Here is a 5,462-nt window from a genome sequence, read left to right as displayed (position 1 = left end):
AGAGAATGACTTCCAGTTTTAAAAAATCCTGGAGAATTTTATAACTCTCTGCCACTCATAGTGGTAATCCTGACACAAGTCTGCAAAATTCTTGTAGATACGTATGATTATGGTATGGAAAGGGGAAACCTTAACTAACTACATTAGAGAAACTCAAAATACGAAGTGAAATGATGGTTGTAAATAAGGCTGGGTATCATAATTAGTCCCAGAGGTTCCTCTGTAGTTAGGAGAGTTCTCCCAAACAGCTATATTTCTTTATTTGAATGTCAAAATAGAAACCGATTTAGGCTCCTGCACTGTGTCCTCATACCCACAGCTTCTTTGGAGCCTTGCTGTATAGGCCTTGTGAGATGTCCACTGAGACAAAAAGATTGTGTCCTCGATAATATACTCTGTACAAGGCAGCAGATGTTCTCAGAACCAACCTCTAAAACCTCAGAATTGAGGGTTTCTCTTTCCTTCTGGTTTTCTGCATTTGCTTGTGGGAATGGAAAGCATTTTCTCTTTCTGTGGTTCGTCTATTCCGGATGCTCATTGCCCTTGGGGAACAGGCCTCATAGGTCTCAGGGTGCAGGAGAGACTCTTCACATTTGCTGAGGAAACCAGACTTGTCACCAAACAGGGAGCTCTGATTCCCATGGAGAATAGCCAGGCAGATCAGGCAGAGCGGTCTTTAAGCAAATTCTGTTTGCTGGGGAAAACCAGGGAAAATCAAACCAAAGAAAACACACAGCTGATTGCCAAAGTGGGTATTGTCTTTAGGCCTTTCCAAGAGACATCAGTTGTTCCTTGGTGTCTCTAACAGAAAACTTGCCAGAAGAAGTAAATTTGTTTCCAGTTCTGTCCTACTAACAAGTTTTGCCAATTAAATTACTTAATTGGCTGTGGTCATCAGTATAAGAAAAATGTAGACACACCCAGTCTTTTCCTATAAACGATTCCCCCAAATCTGCCTTTATTTGTGTTTAAGATCCAATGTTCCTTTTACAAATCTTCAAAATATTTCCCTTTTAAATTAAAGTACGTGGATTAACACACACAATCTGTTTCTTCCTCACTCAGAGAAAACTAGGTTAACAATTCACTGCTTTTCCATGGGCTGGTACTTGATTCAGAATGAGATGAAGTCGGCTTTCTCTCCCATGATGTGGATGGTGGACTTCTCAAGGTCTGTATGACAGTTAGCAAAGAGTGGAGTAAGGCATTTTGTACCTAGTTGGATTCATTTGTATTTAGACTGGAAGAAGTGATATTTATTATGTAATATTTGGGTGAATAAATAATGCTATTTCCTCCCTTTCTCTAGATCAATGTATTCATTTTATATGCTCTTTTATTTTTGATTAGTAATATAAGAAAATGTAACCCAGTTTGTAATAAATGTAACACATAGTCGACCAGTGACTCACACTAAAATGCACTATTCCCACGGAATAAGGATTACTCATTACATGTAACTACCAGCTTTTGGGAGAAAACTGAGGCTACTTCCCAGATCATATGAAACAAAAAGCAGCCCTTAATTTTGTAGGAGAAATCTAGTGGAAAAGCAAAATATATTTTCCCTTTTGAAACAGCTGGAAAATTGCTGAAATTCTCCACTTCTTCTTTAGTGAATATACAGCCCAAACCTGCAATTTTGAAATAGAGATATGTATTTCACTTGCTGATATATAAACACCTTATTTCTGTTTTTAATCACTTTATAATTTGTATTTTTCCCATAGGATACCTTGCTTTCATAGCTAATTTGAAACAAATGATCACTATGCAAACATTGACCAACCAGCAGAACTGTCACCAGCTTGGCATCCTCTTACTAATGTCGAAGTGACATTGATTGTGAGTCAGTGATTATCAAATGCCTGAGTAGCATAATAACATCTAAATTTTATTATGCATGTTAAATTAAATTGTAGTATTTTATTAATATTCATATATTTTAACGTATCACACATACTTTTGATTTCTGTGCCTATAAGATCATATAGATTCACATGGCCCTATTATTATATTTAATAACTTCTTGCTGGAGCTGATTTCCCAAATGCAGCATTTTTGGGAGCTTAGGAGCACTAAAAAGTTGGTATTAGAATTGTGAGAAACTGAGAAAGTCATTTAAATTAGTTTTATATTATTTAAGACTGCAAATTCTGTAAGACAGAAAGCAAATATGAAGTGTCTGTTATTAATGCTATACAGCATTTGTCATCCTTAAAATAGACATTTGGAATAAGTGATCTTGCATTCATTCATTCATTCCTTTACTCATTTTTTGTTCATTTACTCAATAAACAGATATTGACCACCTACTATGTGCCAGATACTCTGGTAGGTGCTGAGACTCATTGATGAGAAAGTTCGGGTACAGGCCTTGCTTGGAGTCTGATGGAATAATAAGTAACATTTATTGAACATTGAATCTTCAGTTACATTTAGAATTGTGACATTCCGTTAATCTAAGAACCATTCAATTATATTATGGGATCTATAATCCTGGTGGAAATCAGGGTGATTAAGGTGACAGCCTTCCTATTCCTCGCTCATGTTCTTGAATCTGGAGAGCAGAGGGCTGGCAAAGGGACGTGGCTGGAATGTTAGTGGAAGAGCAGGTAGCTGCCCTTGGGAAATGCATGGTAGAAATGGGCTTATTTTTGTTGGAGAGTGAGGGTAGCTGTATGTGTGTGAGGGGTACTAGGAAGGTGATGATTATGCTCAGATTGAGGAAAAGCTAAGTTTGAATTTCCTTGTCTTTCAGTGATTGAGAGAAGTCAGCACCAGCCTTGGAAATACAAACTCCAGAAAAACACCTCTGAGGTCTTCTTTTGTTCTGAGGTCTTTCCATTTCTTCCCTTGCCTAAAAAATGTGTTTCCTCTGAGATCTTTATTGCGAAAGATGAGGAGTGAAAGAGATGCCTTGAGGCCAATGAAATAAAGGAAATCACTTTTCTGAAAAGAATTCATGTGCTAAGCCCTCTCTCATCTCTGGAATTTCTTGGGCTTGCCACTAATGGAGTGGATAATAATCTTGCACATAGTTGTGTTTCTAAATGAACAATTCATCTGGACACGCTGAGTACCATTCTTGATACAATAGATTTGTTAGGGGTCTAAAGAGAGTAATGATAGATTATTTGACTAGATTTTAGTGCAGCATTCTTTTTAGGATTTGATGAACTATAACCCATTAAGTGAGTTATAAATGTGCTGGACTGTATGGGTTTTCTGACCCATGGGTGGAAACAGACCACGAGAAGCAAGGGCTGAGACTATATAGCTGTCTACTCCATTGTGGAGAGATGTCCCCAGCACTGAAGAAGTTGTGAGGCACAGGCTTATTGAACATCTTTGGGAATATTTTACTGAAAGAATTCAACAACACATGCCTGACACTGGGTCAAGAGGCATAGTAGGAGAGCCTTCCAATGCTGTGACCAAGGGGGCAGCACAGTCTGAAGCATGGGAGATGATGTTGGAAAGTGTAGTTCATCTGAGGAAGAGTAAAGACAGGCTAAAATGTGGTGAACTGGGCACAAAGCTGATGCTCGTGTGGACACTGGTGAATAGTAAACTATATGTACTGGGAAAATGACTCTTTTAACCTCTACCTTGATTCTCAAGAAAAGCAGATGGACAGAGAGAATTTCCAGAAATGAGCAATTCGAATACAGAAAGTAAGAAATGTTTGAAAGAAACAAATAGAAGAATTAAATGTGAAAATTTGAGCATAAGAAACTCATTATCTACATCAATCTATTATATATATATTATTTTTCCAGGAGGAATTATACTTTAAATAGAGTAAGTATGTTAAGAAGGAGAACAAATAGTGACTTTTAAGACTCAGAGAAAAGTTCCTTAGAGAGGAGGGCTATTTTAGACCATGTAATATGTAGCACTGCCAGGAATCAAGGAATCCAGCATGCGGTCCTGAATATAGAGCTTTGTCCCTTCCTATCTCAGGAGCAGTGACCTCCTGACCCCCAGACTTGCACACCAAATGGCTTCTTCTTTTGGGAGTCTGTCAAGAACCTTGTATTCTGGCCACTTCCTCCTCTCAGATCTGAGGATATGAAAGACCACATTGGGGCTGCCATTTCCACCATTGATGGTGCGGTGCTACACAGAGTCTAGGATGAATTAGATGCAAGACTGAGGCCTGCCAGGTGACATGCAAGAGGCGTAATGAGCATCTATGAGAGTAAAGAAATAACTGGGATGGCTTCTTTACCGAAATTGGGTTTACTACATGTTCATATTCAACTTAGCCACTGAATAATAAATTTTAAAAGTGTCAATCACTTTGAATAACCATACAGATTCAATAAATATTTGAAGTGAATCAGTTAGAAAGTAGTGTTTATTACATGTCTAGTACGTTCCCATAACTCTGATAGAATTATCGGGAATTTTTAAAAAAGCTCCAAGGAGCTTATAATTGTGTTGACTTGTTTAAAAATGAATGTACTAAATTCTTAAATTTTTAATTTAACCAACATTTGTATAAAGAGTACTATGTGCCAGGGATTTTTCTAAGTGCTTTACAGATATTAACCCTTATATTCATCTAGATTACATGACCCAATGATTAGAAGTGCATTTATGAAGGACTTTTGCTGGTGTCTTCTTGGACAGAGGGAATGCAAGAGGTTGGATGCGTGCTGTGAACACATGAAAGCCTAGAAATGGACTGTGATATACTATTTTTCATGTCCAGAGCCCAGCTTATGTAAATTTGTCAACTAGGCAAAGTTTGCCGACATGCTACTCTGCCTTCAGATGTCAACTGAGCCTTAGGGCTGTTTTTTGCTTCCTAAAGTTTCTCATTCTGGTTTCCTGATTGGGTTTATCCACCTGTGACTTCTAAGTCGCTGGAGTAGGCCATGCACTGATGCCAGTATTGGGCGCCAAGAATTATGGTAAGCTGTTTAGGGAGATATTTGGGGTGTGTTTTGGGAAGATGTCCAATGACTCTCCTTGCATCTAAATTTTCTGTCTTGCATCAGTGGAAGATGTAGTGAATTTAACCACTTAACATGATGGTTAGGGTCATGCTGACTAGAAGCACCCCTTACCTTTCATGAGAAAACTCAGAGCCATGGGTGAATTATGTTGAGGAATTGGGTCGCAGGAACTTCTATTTACCCACAAGATAGTTTAAAACATTCAAATTGAAGTTACAATCCCCATGCTCTCTTCCTCACCAGAACAGACATTCCTCTGGTGGAGGCGCCAACCTGATCTCTCCCGAATTGTGTCATGCCTAGAATAGCTAAAAACCACTGCTAAATATTTCCCAAGTAAACCCAGCTAAGAATAGCGTCGTATTTCTAGAGCTCTGGCACAAGAAACTCAACACCCTGTTGGAGTCAGATAAGCTGAACTTTTTTTGGAGAGCTTTGTCCAAGTGAGACTGAGGAGGATGGAGTCCGAGAAAGACTCAGGTTGAGTGAGTCTAG

At 38.5% G+C, this 5,462-nt stretch overlaps 1 long non-coding RNA gene across 1 annotated transcript; it reads left to right on the top strand.

The window, feature by feature from the left end:
• The first annotated feature begins 1,055 nt into the window (after window positions 1-1,055).
• LOC138917356 (uncharacterized) lies at window positions 1,056-2,874 on the top strand. The gene is made up of 3 exons (XR_011425208.1): window positions 1,056-1,171; window positions 2,302-2,403; window positions 2,762-2,874. It is a non-coding gene; the product is annotated as an uncharacterized lncRNA (long non-coding RNA).
• Window positions 2,875-5,462: the final 2,588 nt, after the last annotated feature.

This window comes from Equus caballus, chromosome 14 (assembly GCF_041296265.1).
Source record: "Equus caballus isolate H_3958 breed thoroughbred chromosome 14, TB-T2T, whole genome shotgun sequence".
NCBI classification, from domain to species: domain Eukaryota; kingdom Metazoa; phylum Chordata; class Mammalia; order Perissodactyla; family Equidae; genus Equus; species Equus caballus.
This window is presented reverse-complemented; position numbering and strand designations above follow the sequence as displayed.